This window comes from Pseudophryne corroboree, chromosome 4, assembly GCF_028390025.1.
Source record: "Pseudophryne corroboree isolate aPseCor3 chromosome 4, aPseCor3.hap2, whole genome shotgun sequence".
Classification (NCBI taxonomy): Eukaryota; Metazoa; Chordata; class Amphibia; order Anura; family Myobatrachidae; genus Pseudophryne; species Pseudophryne corroboree.
In genome coordinates this window covers 81,191,489-81,211,193 of record NC_086447.1, presented here as the reverse complement: position 1 = coordinate 81,211,193, position 19,705 = coordinate 81,191,489, and positions in this window count along the sequence as shown.

Here is a 19,705-nt window from a genome sequence, read left to right as displayed (position 1 = left end):
CCATCCGATCACCTTCAGCGGTACCATCCAATCATCTTCAGCGGTACCACTGCTCTGAATAGCAGAGCTGCAGCATTGACAGTGTCCTCCAACCTCCCTACCACCTACGGGACACTGTGGCCCACAAGTGGGACGGGATACTGTCCTTAGGTCGACCCTGTCTAGGTCGACAGTCACTAGATCGACACCACATGGTTGACAGTGACTATGTTTTGGGTTTAACTGACACTGCTGTGTCATATGGCCCGTGTGTCATTCTTAGGGGGGAATTCAATTGTTTGAAAAGTCAGTTGGGTGTCTGTTTTTTCCTGTCTATTAGATGGGAAAAAACAGACACCCACCTGACTTTTCAAACAATTGAATTTCAGTTACTTGTATACGCATACCTCACAATGGTGCGGATTTCAGCGGGACAGTCCTGCTTTTTGGGTACTACCCCGATGTCCCACTCGGAATGAGATAAATGGGTCGACTGTATCTAGGTCGACAGTCACTAGTTCGACACCACATGGTCGACAGTGACTAGGTCGGCACTGACAAAAGGTCGACATAGGACAAAATCGGGGCTGAAAGGTCGACATGGTGATTAGGTCGACATGTGCATAGTCGACACACATAAGGTCGACACATGTTTTTTTTTGGGGGGGTTAGGACTTTTTCATGCCTCCTCTATTCAAGTGGGCATAGAGTTGGTTATAAACCTTGTCGTAAGCGTAGTAAGCCAACGTGCCTGAAGTGTGGCGAGGGGACGCGTTTCAACTGTCGGTGCTCCCTGATGCCTTCACTGTCCATAAAACCTCCAAAAAAACCTGTGTCAACCTTATGTATGTCAGCTATGTACATGTCAACCTAATTACCATGTCGACCTTTCATCCCTGTCAACCTTGTCCTATGTTGACCTTTTGCCAGTGCTGAAATATTCACTGTCGACCATGTGGTTTCGAACTAGTGACTGCCGACCTAGACACAGTCGACTCAATGATCCCATTCGGAGTGATACATCGGGGGAGAACCCGAAATGCAGGTTTGTCCCACTGAAATCCTCACCATTGTGAGGTATGCGTATAGTAACTGAAACTCAATATTAAGCCAGACACAAAGAATGACACACGGGCCATGTGTCACATGGCCCGTGTGTCATTTTTTGTGTCTGGCTTAATATTGACGGCAGTGTCAGTTAAACCCAAAACGGGACAAAAAGTTAATCCACTAGCTACATGAGACACACAGCAGTGTCATATAGGTTAAACAAGCAAAACTGCTGAATAAACAAAATTAACTCTAAGAGGAAATTACAGCTCGTCTAAAGTCAGACCAGACACACAGGGGTAAATTTACTAACAATCGTGGGGGTCATTCCGACCCGTCCGCACGCAGCGGTTTGTCGCTGCAGTGCGATCGGGTCCGGAATGCGCATGCGCGGCGGCGCTCTGCGTGTGCACGAAATTGCCCGGCTACAGGGTTTGCAGGGAAACGTCCAGGAGTACAAAGAAAGCGGTCGTACAGCTGACCGCAAGAAGATTGACAGAAAGTAGGCGTACCTGGGCGTCACTGGACCGTTGGAGGCTGTTTTCGGGGAGTGGAGAAGGAAACGCAGCCGTGTCCAGCAGAACGGAGGGCGGATATCTGATGTCAAAGCCGGTCCCAGCATCACAGAGATCATCGCACAGGGTAAGTATGTCTAGGTCTAGTCTTCTTTTACTTGAAATTTTTTTAGCTTAGCAGGGCTGCACAAGCGATCGCAGCCCTGCTAAGCTAAAATACACTCCCCCATAGGCGTGGACTAGTTGATCGCAGCAGCAGCAAAAAGTTGCTGGCTGCGATTAACTCGGAATGACCACCCGTGTCTGGTTCAAGTTTACACGAACTGCATTGCTGGGATGCATAAGAGTTTTCCAAGATCAAACACTCAAATTTACTAAGAATCGCATTTGTCAGAATCATGTCTTCCTTCCGATGGTGCACGCAATCATGTCGTGTTTAATAGTGAGTGTTCAGTCGTGTTTGTGCCCACATTGTATAGTCCTGCCTGTGTGCAGCATGTTTTGAGAAGCCTGCACACATCAGAGTGGTTTGTGCAATGCTTCTGTGTGTAAAAGTAAAGAAATAGTTAAAAATCAGAAAATAGAATGTATTGGATTTCGCCCTGGTTCAAAAATATGGAAAAAAAATGCATACTGTACCCAGTAATTAATGAACCAGCACAGGGCTGTTGGAGCACTGGCTCCCCGTATTTTTAGAACCAGGGCCAGGTCCAAGAGCCTGTTCAGTAAATATGGGTGACCCCTATGCATTTTTTACCTGTATTTATTGGACCAAGGCTGACTAATACCCCTTTCACATCGCACAAATAACCCGGTATCGACACGGCATATTGCCGTGTCGACCTGGGTCAGTGTGCGATGTGAAAGCACACTGGGCGATTTAGCGGGTCGCCTGACCCGGTAAATCAACCCGGTAAAAAAGAAGAGTTTTACCCGGGTTGATTACCAGGTCAGGTGCGGTGTGAATGGGAGACGTGTCGATGCGACACGGTTCCCATTCACAAGATAGGGAGAGGCGGCGCTGGAGATGAGCTCATCTCCCGACGCCGCCTCCACCCCCGCCCTGCTGCTGCGCGCTCCGTTGTTATGGCAACCGACCCGGTATATTGCCGGGTCAGAAAGCCAGCAACGGAGCGCAAATGCCGGATCCCACCCGGTAAGGACACGTTTCCCTTACCGGGTAGGATCCAGCATTTGCGATCTAAATGCAGCATCAGAGAGCCCTGGACTTGTTATGCTTGGGGTCACCCTATGCTTTTTTTCCTGATTTTTTATAATTTCTTTATTTTTATATACAGAAGCATTGCACAGATATAACACTGATCTGTGTTGGCTTCTCAAAACATAGTGCTACAGGGGTGTCAATTTTAAAACTTTGTTTTGGTCCCAGTTTGTTCTCTGTTTAAAAACACGATTCTTGATAAATTTCTGTTTTATTATTTTTTATTGAAAGCACATGCGATTTAGTTCAATGATGTATTGATTTCTGTTTTCAGATGCATTGACCTACTGTATGGAGTGATCTTTTTTTCATCAAAATGTCTGGCCACCAGCTGACTTTGTAAATCCACTTTTGTGTTAGTGGTATCAAAGGACTTTTTCGAATGGTCTGTGTTGAGTCTTTCTTTTAATATCCTGCTGTTTTTCCCTACTGTGAGGAGATCAAGGTAGAGGTGCCCTCTTTTGGGGTAGATGGGCTCCTCCAAACATACAGCAGCATGGAAACAGCACACTCATCCAGGGTTTGTGTGCAACCTAGCTGTAGCTAGTTTTACAGAAGCAAACCTACAGTATCCCTACATCTGATGCACCAGTTTGCATCAAAAATTCCCTTTTAGAGTAAGGCATCATCAGACCTGCTTGGGTACACAATGCTACCTTCAACTCCTGCATAAGCATTTTCTGCTTCAGGATTCCAATAAACCATAACTTTCTGTTTGCCCTCTGTGAGGTTTATCAGTGGGACAGCAATTGTTGCAAAATTGAGTATAAACCTTCTACAGTACCCCATGATTCCTAGAAAGCTCTCAAGTGCTTCCTATTCAGGGGTTGTGGCCAATTTTGTATTGCCTCAAATGTATTAAGCTGGGGCTTTATCAATTCTCTGCAAATGGTGAATCCAAGATACTTTAGACTGTATGGTGTGCTTAGGGTTGCGCTGCGCAGGAAGTTAGGTTTAGGTTGCAGGGGGGAGGTTAGAGTTAGGCTATGGATATGAGGGTTAGGCTGCAGGAGTAGGTTAGGGTTAGGTTGTGCATGAGAGTGTTAGGCTGCAGGGGGAGGTTAGGGTTAGGTTGTGCATGGGAGTGTTAGGCTGCAGGGGGAGGTTAGGGTTAGGTTGTGCATGGGAGGGTTAGGCTGCAGGGGGAGGTTAGGGTTAGGCTGCAGACATGAGGGTTAGACTGCAGGGGTAGGTTAGGGTTTGGCTATGTGTGTGAACAATAGGCTGCAGGGGGAGGTTAAGGTTAGGTTGTGGATGGGAGGGTTAGGCTGCAGAGGGAGGTTAGGGTTAGGTTGTGCATGGGAGGGTTAGGCTGCAGGGGAAGTTAGGGTTAGGTTGTGCATAGGAGGGTTAGGCTGCAGGGGGAGGTTAGGGTTAGGCTGCCGACATGAGGGTTAGGCTGCAGGGGAAGGTTAGGGTTTGGCTATGGGTGGGAACATTAGGCTGCAGGGGGAGGTTAGGGTTAGGTTGTGGATGGGAGGGTTAGGCTGCAGAGGGAGGTTAGGGTTAGGTTGTGCATGGGAGGGTTAGGCTGCAAGGGGAGGTTAGGGTTAGGTTGTGCATGGGAGGGTTAGGCTGCAGGGGAAGTTAGGGTTAGGTTGTGCATGGGAGGGTTAGGCTGCAGGGGGAGGTTAGGGTTAGGCTGCCGACATGAGTGTTAGGCTGCAGGGGTAGGTTAGGGTTTGGCTATGGGTGGGAACATTAGGCTTCAGGGGGAGGTTAGGGTTAGGCTGCGGATGTGAGGGATAGGCTGTAGGGTGAGGTTAGGCTGCAGAGGAGGTTAGGGTTAGGCTGCGGTTGTGAGAATTGGGCTTCAGGGTGTGGTTAGTGTTAAGATCAGTGGCAGACCTACAAGGAAACTAATGAAGCTTAATCTTCAGGGCCCCTAATCCCAGAGGGGCCGTTTTCACCTGTTTTTATGTACTGTTTGGTTATAGCTCCTCACCAATAACATTATATTCCATTACAGCTTGAATGTGCATTGCATAGTACCATGGGAGCTGCTGGGAGTTGTAGTCTAGCTCTGTGATTTGCCCTCTATAAATACAGTGAAATTTGTATCCATTTTAAAACTACAATTCCCGACAGCCTTCAGAACTTCTCTTTGTGACAGTCCCATGAATGGTGGAGCCTGAGAGGGCCTGTCCTAGGAAGGGGCTGGGAGCAATGAAATGTGAGAAGGTGTCCGGGACAAGGAGGGATCTAATAAGGTAATTTTGCTGGTACTGGGCGGTGAATGCTTTCAAGTGTTTATTTAAGAAGGGGGGAAAGAGTGCTGTGAGGTGATTAATGAAGTTGGGGTTCTGTGAGGTGATTATTGAAAGGGGGGTGTCTGTGATGTGATTACTAAAGGGGCGGGTGCTGTTAGGTGATTAATGAAGTGGGCAGTGCTGTGAGAGGTAGACATTAATGGGGCTTGGGGGGGGGGGGGTGCTGTAACCAGACCTGCCACACAGACCCTTGGCCTGTTACCCACCACAACTGCCCCGCTGACTCTCTCACCCCCCGTCACCAACCACATCTGCCCCTGCAGACTCTCTCACCATTTCAAATACTTGTCCCCGCAGACACATGGTGATGGGAAGGGGCTCACTGTCTGGCCCATTTTCAAGGACTCCATCTCACCACCCCATTCTCCCCCATTTGGGCCTCTAGGTCCTTGCAACCCTTTGGGCCTCATTGGATGTTGCCCTATTGCTGCTGGTTGCAAAGAGGAAACCATAACAAGCTTCAGGGACCCAAAAATGTAGGTCCACCACTGGTTAGGCTGCGGATGCAAAGGTTAGGCTGCTGGGGGATGTTAGGGTTAGGCTACGGGTGGGAGGGTTGGGCTGCAGGGGGAGGGTAGGGTTAGACTTTGGGGTGGGTGTGTTATGGTTAGACTGTAGGGCTAGGTTAAGGTTAAGCATTAAAAAGAGGGATAGGGGTAGGTATTAGGGTTAAGGTAGAAAAACCTGAACGCCGGATTATCACAGCTCTGACCTGTAAGTGATGGTCACATGACCACGGGACCTGAAAGACACTGCTGGAGCTGCTGCATCTGCCAGGAGGAGGTAAGTGACTGCTTGGCCACCATGAATGACATACTAACATTTTTACATTTTTCCATTGTCTACATGATGACACTTGACATAGTCAACATTGACAATATGACCATGTCGTAATTTTCACATTGACATTTCCTACCTAGCCCATTATAAGCTATTACAGCCCCAATTATAAATGAATAACTGATTAATGTAGTTTTGTTTGCATGATTCATTATTTGATGTAGTATAATTTTAATTTTCTTTGGGCAAAAAGCTGAAATAAAAAAGCAAAGCATACTCAGATACCAGAACTACTTCTAATATCACTGAATATATAAAAGAAGAGAAAAAGCATTTTCACCAACCACTGGAAAAGAGTTCATGTAACTTAGAACTCTGAAGCCTTAAGCTCTTGCGAGTTGCCATTTCCACTTTTCACAGTGAAACCGAATATTTGTGAAGATCTGTTCCCTTCTCATACAGCGAGGTGCACTTACTCACCTCAATCAGTGTTGCAGGAGAGATATTACATAGCAGATATAAATTAATGTTATGTGGAAATGTCACCCCGACTCATAAGTCCTTCTCCCTGGGAGAGTCAGTAAGAGTTAACTAAGGGTACATAGAGCCTGGTTCTGATGTGGCTGATATTAGACAGCTACAAGGAATCAGCTGTACAAAACTGTACCACATATTCTAATGCTGCAAAAGGCGTCTGTAGGGAATATCCTGCCATCTGAGTGCTCTGTCCGAAGACATTGCATGGAATCACCATTGTGACCATTGACCGCAATTGCTGCAGCCCTAAGCTATCTGAGTAAGCCAAAGCTTGCGCATACTGGGCTTTGGAACTGGTGACGCAGACCCTGGGCTTGGACCTCGTCCAAATTGGGGCTATACCCCCCCCCCCATTGTATAGAATAGCCCCGGTAACCACCCCCATATTCTGCAGCATGTCAATCACGCTGAGGCTAAGGGTGAACTGTGAGCGATCATGTAGAGCCTGTTTTGTACACGTAAGAAATGGGTAATGTGCAGGACCAAACCATTGGATTTGTACATAAACCATCTGGTTTGCGATTATCAGCGAGATGTATGAAGCAGTGAAATGAGTGGAGAAGTGTGCCAGTGGAAAAGTTGCCCATGGCAACCAATCAGCTGTTACCTATAATTTTATATAAAATGAAAATGTGTTACCTTGAAATGTGCGCAAAGCTACCTTAATTAGTGGTGCTCAGTCAAATGAATGTCAAGTTATCCACAGAAATATATCATGAACATTTACAATAAGACTGAGATCCATAGGTGCAGGTGCTGTTAACCACTTGCCTGGCATGGTCGCATCAGATGTGACCATGCTTGCAAGTTATTTATCTGACCTGATCGCACAGGATGCGACCAGTCAGATAAACAGTGTTGGCAGCGGCAGGGAAAGGAAACTTCCCTCTGCTGCTACTGTCAGAGGAACCGGAAGGTCCCTCTGCCTTCCAGTACCTAGCCCCCAGGGTGGCCAAACTGCCGATCATTGCTGATTGGTCAGCATAGCAGGATCCCCCACCCTCAGCAGCTGACAATAGCAGCCGCTGGTAAGTGTAAATCATCGCCGCCGCCCCACCCCCCTCCTGTGTACTTGGCAGCTGTCCGGGCTCTAAAAACTAAACTCACGATGTTACGGATGTTCCGATGGTCGCCATGTTCCCAATCAATGTTCCAATGTTTGAAAAAAATCTTTATTTTTTTAAAATAAAAAAAATAATTTTGGATAGGGTAAAATTCATGTTCTTCACTTAATTCACTTATAAAAAAACATGACAATTTCTGAGCGTTGTTTGGGGGAAAAACTTGTCAGTTAAGTTGTTAATAGACCATTAACAATTCAAAATGAACAATAAAATATTCAATACGTACCTTATATGCATATACAGATGCTGAAATGGTGGCCTTGTTCCCATATTTCGTAATTACACTTATGCATTGGTTTTCAGAAATTATGTAAAATGGAAAAAACATAAAGGAAAGTACTATGTCTAGTATTGTTTATAAATAACTCCTAATGTATTTTTAAATTTTCACAGGGATGGTGGGGATAGTGTATCCAACTCACAATTAAACACCTGTTCAGAAGTGTGTAAAGGTTTCTTTAGTGTTCTATACTATAACCTCCATTCAAGGATGATATAGCAGGATAATGTACCTCAACTTATAAATTAGTGATGAAGGTTTCCTTAGGTACACAAGTATGTATATATTCAGTAATGGCATACCACACTCATGGTAAAAGATGCATAAGTACTCCTACATGGGTTTCTTTAACTCCCATAAATGTGATACTTTTCCTTCCCGCATATCCAGTATAGTACATGGAAGTCAAACCAAAACAACAAAGTGGTATGATCCAAAATATGTGGTTAATAAATGTTATTCTATATACATTCCTCCATAGTTGGAGAAAACAAATGATACAAAAATAAGCTGAAGCAAAAAAAAGCTACTATTAAAAAAATGGAATCCAGACCATTAAGATAAAGGTAGATGAAGGATTAACTCTTTATCAGTGATAGTGCCATTTTAAAAAAAATCAACTAGGGCCTGTCATTTAAAAAAAATGGAATTATTTGGATTTCTTCATTTTTTATACTGTAGGTAGCGAGATGATTAAGTTTTCTATATACTTCATTCGGGATCGGTATGAAATACCTCCAATCAAAATCCCGACAAGGTCAAAATACCGACATGGACAAAATACCGACATGTAAAATGCTGACAGGTCAAAATACGAACACACATTTTCTTGTTGTTTTTTGTGTGTATGTCGACATAAGTCAACATGGACACCATATAAAGTTTACCGCGTCCCCTCGCATGGCTCACTGCGCTCGCCATGCTTCGGGCACGGTGCCTCGCTACGCTCGGCACACTATTATATTCCCCCTCCAGGTCCACTGGGGTGGTAAAGTATGAACAAGTCGGTTTCAATGAAAAAAAATCATGAAAAACTCATGTCGGTATTTTGACCTGTCGGCATTTTACATGTCGGTATTTTGACCTTGTCTGTATTTTAAATGTCGGTATTTTGTCCATGTCGGGATTTTGACCATCGGTCAATTGGTGTCGGGATTTTGAACGTCGGGATTTTGATTGGAGGTAAACTGGCTGCATCCCCTTCATTCTCATATTTATCCAAGTCCATTATAACAAAAACCCCACCGTAGTCTGACGGTTTTATAACTAGGCTCTCATTACTTTTTAGTTTCTTCAGTGCCTTTCTTTCCTTACCAGTTAGGGTAAGGTGGTCCTTTTTTATTGTTTTTCCCCTTTTTTCCATATTGTACTTTAAAATACCCTAGATGAGAGAGCTGAATTTATCAATACAGGGACCCTTAATGTATTGAGTGAAGATGATTGATTTAGGGTGAAATTGAGTTCGAGATGATGTCTCTACTGTGTCCAAAACTCCCTTATTATGATTTATGAAAGAAATACTATTGTGATTGTAAGATTAACTTCTGGGTTCCGCCTCTGATGTGTAATAACTAGATTAACTACAGTAAGTGGAAGGGTACTAATCTTTTTGTAGATTTGTTTCTTGCTTTCTCTCATATAAGTGTTAATATATAAGTGTTTTGTAATATGTTTGTTTTACTTGGTCAGAATTATGATGTCACTTCCTGCTCCTGAATGATTGGATGCTTCACAGTACGGTCACAGTGGCATGTCTTGACAAAGGTTCCTATTGAGCTGAAACCAGTCAACTACATCTGAAGCACTGTGAAGCTCTATTATGAAAGTTAACCTTTCATCTACCTTTACCTTTATGGTCCTGATTCCATTTTTGTAATAGTAGATTTTTTTTCCAGCTTATTTTTGTACCAATTGTTTACTCCAACTATGGAGGAAGGTATGTAGAATAAGATTTATTAACTACATTTTTTTGGATCACACCACGTTGTTTGTTTTGGTTTGACTTTAACACAACCTTCTGTGTTACTACTTCTAACATTGCATGTTGTGGGATTGTTAAGGTGCACTCAACTCCATACCATCTGCAGAGTGATCCTCAACCTGGGCGGTTTAACAGAACATTACTTGATATGTTGAGCACACTGGACCCAAAGGCAAAACATCAGTGGGATACATATTTGAGTCAGCTAGAGCTATACAATTGCACCAAAAATGAACCAACAGGTTATTCCCCTTCTGTATTCATTTTTGGGCGCGAGGCCCAATTACCAATTGATAAATGTATGGGACTCTCAGTCAACAACTCTTCTTTCCAATCTCACACCACATATGTAAAATGATTGAGGGAAGAGTTGAATGAGGCATATCAATGTGCTCATCGAACCTCACAGAAATCTGGGGGGAAAAATAAGACACATTATGAGAACAACGTAAGAGTGCCTTATTTGAAAATTGGGGATAGGGTACTCCTGAGACAATTAGGTTTACCCAAGAGAAAGACATTGTATAACCGTTAGAAGGAAGAACCATACATTATTGTAGAAAAGCTCCCCAATCTTCCTGCCTATAGACTTAAATTGGAAAATGGGTTAGGGTATGTGTTACCGTATCACCGGCTACATCTATTACCGATTAGTCATGAAGTTAGATTACCTGAGTCTATGGAAAAATTTCTAAAGTACCACACTAGTGGGAAAGGAGTTAACTGCCCGAATCATAGAGCAGGAAAATAGGAACCTACCTTTGTTAGTGCACTCTCTTATACTGAAAGTGATTATATACAGGATAATAGCTTTGAATATAGTGCTGTTGGATATTATTACAGAGACAGTATACCCTCACTGGTAGATGATAAAGCCCCTTGGCTAAACATGATCATCGTATGGGTCATAGAACAAGTGACCCCACAGTAGACCCATCTAATGGCCTTAATGAGGGGAGCGATAAAGAGAGTGAATCAATTTTTAGAGATGTATTAGAAAAAATTGAATCTTGAGTTTTATCGGAAGAGTTGGAGGTGGCAAACACTCTGAAATCCAATTAAGCTATCGGTAATGGACCAGTGAGAGATCAGAGACCACCTATGGTACTAACTTATGAGAAGCTTGGAATACCTATTGCAGTACATATTTAGTAAATATGTGGCCTAATTTTGGCAGTAGTTATTAGAAAAAGGATAATATGACATAATATGATCACCACTTGATGAAATGTTAGAGAAGTACCACGGAAGATTGTGTTAAAATTGGTGCTCTCTGTCCTGAAAGCAGAATATATAGTATTTCAGTACTTGTGCACCTGGGGTACACTATACTGGGGTGTGGTTCAATAGATCTACAGTACAAATACTGTTGGATTCTGGGGGTGGCACCCAGGCACATGCCCCACCTGTCATTTTAAGATAATTTTTTTTTGTCAGCAGGAGCCTGGGGGATGAGAGGTTCGGGCCAGGCACCAGCCCTCAGTACCAGACTCCAGCTGGAAGCAGCCAGCCCAGCCCACTGCTGCCTGCAACTCCTGTCAGTGCCCGGCTTCCTGCATCTCCTGACATCCCCCTGCTGCCTGCACCTACAGCCAGCTCCTGACCACCTAAACCTACAGCCAGCTCCTGGCTGCTACCTGCACCTCCTGCTTCTGCTGAGCATAGAGTTCTGAGATCTAGGGGGTAGCAGTCTAATCATCTACAGCGAGGACAAAATCAGGTACAGTGGCCTGGGCATCACAGGGTGCTCCATGGTGCATGATTCTATTTCACCAACTATCTATTTGTCACCCACTGCCTCCCCAGTCACCCACTATCTCACCCACTGTCTCATTAGTCACTCACTATCTCTCACCCACTGTTTCCACAGTCACACACTAACTCTTTCACTCGCTGCCTCCCCAGTCACCCACTATCTCTCTGTAACCCAATGTATTCTAGGTTCTTCATGGTGCATGGCTCCATGTCACCCATTATCTCTTTGTCACCCACTGCCTCCCCAGACACCCAATTTCTCTCTGTCACCCACTGCCTCCCCAGTTACCCACTATGTGTCATAAACTGTCTCCCAGTTACCCATTATCTCACTGTCACCCACTGCCTCCTTAGTCACTCACTATCTTGCTGTCACCCACTGTCTCCCCAGTCAGTCTACCATCACCCACTGCCCTTTCCCATCAGCCTTTTCTGTCACTCACTGCCTCTCTATCTCCCACTCTCTTCTGTATCCTGTTACCCACTGCCTCTCACCGTCATCCTCTACATAACCCACTCTCTACCCCGTCATCCATTGCCTGGCATCACCCACTGCCTCTCCCTGCAGGGTTGGACTGGCCCACCGGTGTACAGGGGGAAACCTCCCTGGTGGGCCCCACTGTCTGGAGGCCAACCTCCTCCTCTAGGGATCAGGTACCAGACTGTGCACTTGAATTATACATATAATCTTATACTGCACAGAACTGTGAAATTTTGACAATGCATTGCTTTTATTGATCTGGTACATTACAATAGATGCACTAGCAGTATTTACTATATATTTATTAAGGGGCCTAGACCATGGACTTTCTGATGGTTAGGCAAACCAATGTGGTGGCTGGCCACCCCCGTAAACATGGTCCCCTACCACTGCATTACCCCGGTGGGCCTTTCATGCCTCAGTCCGACACAGTCTCCCTGTCACTTATTCCTTGGCATCACCCACTGCCTCCTACTGTTACCCTCTGCCTTTCCCTGTTTTCCACTGCCTATTCATATTAAAATATCTCTCCCCATCACCCACTGCCTCACACTCTTCCTCTCCCATGCTTCACTAAAGTTTCTCCCCATCACATTCCCTCTCCTGTCACCCTCTGCTTCTCCAATGTATTTCCCTCTCCCTGTCATATGGATATGGCATTACTTTTGAGGCCACATCCTTTGTTGTGTGGACATACCCTTTTTAAAGTTCACGTCCACTTTCTTAGGAGTGGCTGCACCGTAGGCACAAACAATACCCCTTACCTTCCCCTGTCATGTGCCCTCCTGTCATTTTGTTCTGGATCCGCCCCTGAGTACAAAGATAGACTGTCAATAGGTTGACCCAAAATGGTCATCATGCAAAAGGTCAACAGGGTCAAAGGTCAACATGGAAAAGGTAGACAGTAGAAAAGGTTGATAGATACAAAAGGTTGACATGAAAATGGTTGACAAAAATGGTTGTTAGTGTTTTTTTGGTGCAATTTTTTATGTTTAACCATATCTGAGCCTAATTAGTTGAAATGTGTACCCTTACTTTGCTCACCACGCTTCAGGCAGGTTATTATTTCCAATTGTAGTCCGTGTCGATGGTAAATGATGAAAATAATGGAAAAAAATTCCTAAAACTCATGTCGACCATATGTGTGCTGACCGTCGTCATGTCTACCTTTGGAACTTGTTGACCATTTGCATATAGACGATTTGAGGTTGACCTTTTGATTACCTTTTTACTGTGCATCTAGCAACTGGATATCGGGCTACTGTATACCCCAACCATGAAAATAAAAAGTAAATGGTTGATAAACATCATTTTATTGACATGACATTATTCCTCATTAAGTACAGACTTCTACATTACAGTCTACTGACAATCAGGGTATAAATAAACACACTGTTTTGCAAATAAATTTAATAAACTATAGAAATTATTATTATTTAATTGTTAACACAATAATCTGAACACATTGTTGCTTCTCCAGAAGGGTACTTTAACGAATAAAAGCTAAATCAAAGATGAGTGGGTAATGCAGTTTTACACTATAGTAATCCATTACAATGTAAACCCTAAAGGGGGGTATACACGGGAGAGGGGTGGTCTTCTGTATGCCGGCGGTCGGGCTCCCGGCGCTCAGTATACCGGCGCCGGGAGCCCGACAGCCGGCATACCGACACTTATTTTCCCTCGTGGGGGTCCACGACCCCCCTAGAGGGAGAATAAAATAGTGTGGCGCGCTTAGCGTGCCACCGTGCCCGCAGCGTGGTGAGCGCAGCGAGCCCGCAAGGGGCTCATATGCGCTCGCCACACTGTCGGTAAGCCGGCGGTCGGGCTCCCAGCGCCAGTATTCTGGTCGCCGGGAGCCCGACCGCCGGCCAGCCGTAGTGAACCCCGGGAGAGATGTGTGCTGAGCGAACCACTCAGCACACATCTCTCCCGCCGCTCAGCACAGCGTGATGTGTGCTGAGCGTTGCGGGGGGAGGACGGGGGCTGCTCACTTCACCCAGCGGGTGAAGTGAGCGACCCACTAGATTGGCCGGTGGCTCAATCTAGCACCGGCGATAGCGATGTGCGGGGCCGCGCAACGGTATCACTGAGGGGGCTACACACAAGTGATCTGTGCTTAAAATCTAAGCAATCTAATCAGATTGCTTAGATTTTAAGCATAGATCTCTCCGTAAGTACCCCCCTTTACAGAGGCAACTGCAAGATTTCAGGAGGGGGGGGGGGGTCCAATCGTTTGTTATTAGAGTGACTGTTGCCAGCCCATAAAGGATGCATCATTAGCATGTAACAAGATACAGTCTGCCCCAAACCCAGTGCAGTTTATGTAATACAGTACATCAGATATATGCAGGCCATTTGAGCATGTTAAACCTCTTACCAGCTTCTCTCTCTGGTGCAATGATTGAACACTCAGATCCACAGACACACACACAGCAGACTTGGTAGGGAACTCTGCTGCCACTGGGCATGTATGACAGCTCCATTCTGCCCTGTGTATTGCATGTAGTGGTTGCTGGCCAGGCTGTGGGGAAAGGGGTTTCCGGGCAACTGGAACCCCACCCTGACATTTTCTCTGCCTTAGATAAATCTCAAAGACATTTGACATAAAGTAGACAAAAAGTGTCTGATGTAGGGTGAGTACTGTGGGGGTAATTCAGATCTGATTGCTTGGCAGTGATTTTTGCAGTCCTGTGTTCAGATAGTCGCCACCTACAGGGGGAGTGTATTTTCGCTGTACAAGTGTGCGATCGCATGTGTGGCAGACCAGCACAAACTGATTTTGTGCAGTCTCTGCGCATCCCAGGACTTACTCAGATGCTGCGATCACTTCTGCCTGTTCGGGACCGGATTTGATGCCAGACACCCTCCCTGAAAACGCTTGATCCCGCATGCGTTTTCCCGGACACTCCCTGAAGACAGACAGTTGCCACCCACAAATGGCCCCTTCCTGTCAATCTCCTTGCGACCGCCCGTGCAAATGGATCTCTCACAATCCCGTTGCGATACCCGTTGCAGCCGTACGATGCACCGGTGCGGTGTGTCATCACTGTGGTTTTGTGATCCCGGTGTTAGTGAAGTCTGTGCGGGCAATTGGAGGACTATGTGAATATTAGGCTGGTTTGTAGAAATCAGTGAGAAGAAGGAGCAATCCCTGACCGGGGATCGAACCCGGGCCTCGGCAGAGGAAGCCGTATCCTGTCCACTGGATCACCAGGGACTTTGATAGCAAGATGAATGTATGGGTGAGACTGTACTGGAAATAGTGTCACAGGAGTAGGTGCTTATGTACTCGAGGCTACTGGCAAGATGGTAAGATGGACTGGTTACTGGTGAGACTGGGATGCAACTGTAATGCGTGCTGGTACCGGATATAACTGGAAACGCACCTGAAAGTAGGATGATGACTGTGGCTATAACTCTAATACGAGGCTGAAGAACCCTGCGGCTGTGACGGTAGAACACTGCAGCTGTGGTTTCCAGTTGAGACTGTGGAACACTGCACCGTGCCTTTAAGATGAAACACTGCAACTCTGCATTTAAGTGGAGACTGCGGAAGACTACTGTGCCTTTACTATGAAACACTGCAACTGTGCCTTTAAATGGAGATAGTGGAATACTGTACTGTGCTTTTAAGATGAAACACTGCAATTGTGCCTTTAAATGGAGATGGTGGAATACTGTACTGTGCCTTTAAGTTGAAACTCGTGGAAATACTGGATATTAATGGCAACACAAATGTAATCCAAACTGGGTAACAAAGAAACAGAGTTTTTACAGGAACCAAAGTACAAGGGTTACCTTTAGGGAGCTCCGCTTCAAAGCTCACACAGAGCTGTGTGTGACACGAGGAACTGGCCCAGTTTCCTACTCAGTCTCCCGACTTATACTTCCTGGTCCTTGGTGATTGGTGAGCAGTGTCAGGTGATGCAGAGAGTCTCAGGCTGGCAGAGGATTGGACAGCTCTGGGTCAGGTGAACAGTCACTGTCATGTGAGTACTCTAGCATAGGCTGTGATGTGGAGTGAGGCCTAGCAGGCCGAGAGAACACTGAAGCCTGAACTTCTGCAAAACATAGGATGCTGGTTTTTAGGCCTAAACTTCAGATTGCTGAATTCAGACTCACACAGGAGATCACCACAGGTGGAGCTCGTTAACTATTACCTTCCAGGCAGAGAACTCAGGAAATTCATGGTGCTGACAAGCTGTTTATCTCAGTGAGCAAAAAGGCACAGGATCCGGGACAGATGGCAGGGGTAAGTCACCAAATACGAGAACTACAGTCAGGATCGTGACATTAACCCCTCTTCAAAGGTGGACTCCGTACACCCATCTTTGGTATTAGAGGAACTTGATGAATAACTTGTACACAAAGATTCAGAAAAGTGGAAACCTGAGGGTCCAGAAACAAAACTTTAGCTGAATTCTTCAGAAGTCTTCCTGATCTTCATCTTCTGAACAGGTAGACCATCCATCATTGACAAAACTGGAATTTCCTTCATCTGAAAGGACTGAGGAATAAAATGTAGAAGGTTCCTTTCCTAGATTAGTAGTACAAGATGATTGTGTTTTTGAAGCTAGCACTCCACTGAGGCTTAAATTAAATCTTGTTCTATAATGAGGACTTTTCATACAGAGACCTGTAGAGTTTTTTGGTAATTCTGGAACCTCTTCATGCGTTAAAGCATAACAGGAATGAACGGGACCTCCCAGGAAAGGAGTAGCATCATAAACTGGATTAAATTCAGAGTCTGAGTCCAAGTCTGATGGAAGATATGAATCTCCCTTAGATACACAGTTTGCAGATGAAAAGGAAGTGCACTGGAGTTTTAAATTCTCTGGGCTAGGAGAGACTCCTACATGAGCAATTTTAATGGTCGGATTGTTACCAAAGGAGACACTTAGATTATCCCTGGGAGGACAGCACAAACTTCCTTCTGCATTCCCTTTAGAGCATGATTCTTTTACCGAGTCAGATTCCAAAGGTTTAGGTCTAAATTCTTTAACCACAGCATGACTAAAAGTCTGTAAATCATGGAACACAGGATCATTACTCTCAAAAAGCGTGTTGGCCCACTCCAAAGCTCTTCCTCTGAATGCCAGAAACAGATATTGAGTAACATTGGAAGGAGATACTGCACCTGAAGGATCAGACTCCATCCGAGAGAGAAATTGTTCAACCAGTGCAGCATATTGCAATAAATATCCATCAAAGTAAATAGGTGGTAAACCATCAGATGAAAGCTTAGAGGCTGAAACCAATGATGCACTCTCAGAAGCTAGATTGGAGTTAGTTTGTGGAACGTCAGGCTGATGAGAAACTATCCCTTCTGAAGTAGTCTGTCTGAAATCCTCAAATAAGACTGAGAAATCACTTGAAATCTCCTTCTGGATGGAGATGCTAGTAATTTTCCATGAAGCTGCGACACTCGCGTCTGCGACTGAGGCAAATTACTCTGATGACTAGATTGAGGAAGCAACATCAGTATCCTTCTCAGCAATATTAGTCTGAAGTCCTTTATCCGAATCAGCAGATGGAACATTAGATTGCTCAGACAAGCTTAGGGACAAAGCTGAGAAAACTGTACTCAGATCGGTATCCAGCTCTGTAGCACGTTCAGACTTTAAGTGAGTAGCCTTGGGATTTTTCTTGACTTTGGCGGCTACAGCAGAATTATTCCAACATTGATGAGAAGAGGTATTAGATTTCCCTGCAGAAGCTGTGGACTCAATGCTGGAAGACGAGGAAACAGAATCAGAGACAGACTGAAGTCTAATTTTGGAACTAGATGGTGAAAGTCCTTTACTCGGACCAATGCTTGGAATTGGTTTGAGTCCAGATGAGCTTGAACAGACTGAAACTGGAGAAATCTTTGGCTGGACGAGTAGGACTGGATTGGATCCAAGGATACTTGAATTGGCTGGAACCAAAAGAGACTGACCAGGCTGGTCCTGGAGTATCGCTGGACCGGATGGAACCGGGACGGACTGACCAGGCTGGGCCTGGAGTATTGCTGGACCGGCTGGAACTGGGACGGACTGACCAGGTAGGGCCTGGAGTATTGCTGGACCAGCAGGAGCCGAGACGGGCTGACCAGGTGGAGCCTGGAGTATTGCTGAACCGTCTGGAACCGGGACGGGCTGAGCCCCCTCTTCACGGGGTTGAACTAAGGCAGGAGCCCTCTCTTCACGGGGTTGAACTAAGGCAGGAGCCCCCTCTTCACAGGGCTGGGCTGAGGCAAGAGCCCCCTCTTCATGGGGCTGGGCTGAGGCAAGAGCCCCCTCTTCACGGGACTGGGCTTAGGCAAGAGCCCCCTCTTCACGGGGCTGGGCTGAGGCAAGAGCCCCCTCTTCACAGGGCTGGGCTGAGGCAAGAGCCCCCTCTTCACGGGGCTGGGCTGAGGCAAGAGCCCCCTCTTCACGGGGCTGGGCTGAGGCAAGAGCCCCCTCTTCACGGGGCTGGGCAGCACTCTGTAGACTCTCTGGCTGGGCAGCACTCTGTAGACTCTCTGGCTGGGCAGTACTCTGTATACTCTCTGGCTGGGCAGCACTCTGTCGACCAGTGATTTTCAACCTTATTCAATTCGCGGCACACCAAACATGATTTGAAAATTGCCAGGGCACACCATCAGTACCGCGCACAAAAACCCCCCAAAAAACAAACACACACACAGGGATATAAAACAAAGAGATATTGGCCCCTAAGGGGGAAAAACACAAATGCACTGGCCCTCACAGTAATTCCACACATTGCCCACATAGTAATGCCACCACACATTACCCCCATAGTAATGCCACCCCACATTACCCCCATAGTAATGCCACCCCACATTGCCCCCATAGTTATGCTACCACACATTGCCCCCATAGTAATGCCACCACACATTGCGCCCATAGTAATGCCACCACACATTGCCCCCATAGTAATGCCACCACACATTGCCCCCGTATTAATGCCACCACACATTGCCCCCATAGTAATGCCACCACACATTGCCCCCATAGGAATGCCACCCCACATTGCCCCCATAGGAATGCCACCCCACATTGCCCCCATAGTAATGCTACCACACATTGCCCCCATAGTAATGCCACCACACATTGCGCCCATAGTAATGCCACCACACATTGCCCCCATAGTAATGCCACCACACATTGCCCCCGTAGGAATGCCACCACACATTGCCCCCATAGTAATGCCACCACACATTGCCCCCATAGGAATGCCACACTAACCTGTGACTGTTAAATCTTTCACCGTCAGTGGTGGGAGCAGTGAGGAGCGCCGAGAATGAATGGAGGAAGCAGCACAGATCAGCAGTGGGCGGGCACTCCAGGCGGGAACGCGATGTGGTGTTTGCGTGACCGTGACCTGTGAGTCACGGCTCATCAGCAGAGGTCGCAGGCTGGGCTGCAGAAGTGCCCAGCGCTGGCCGATCTTCTTAATCATCACTGCGGCAGTCAGGCAGCAGCCTCTCTGGCGGCTGTACGGCACACTTGAGAACCGCTGGCGGCACACTAGTGTGCCGCGGCACAGCGGTTGGGAATCACTGCTGTAGACTCTCTGGCTGGGCAGCACTCTGTAGACTCTCTGGCTGGGCAGCACTCTGTAGACTCTCTGGGGCTGGACCTTCTGAACCCCTCACTGGGGCTGGACGCTCTGAACCCCTCACTGGGGCTGGACGCTCTGAACCCCTCCCTGGGGCTGGAAGCTCTGAACCCCTCCCTGGGG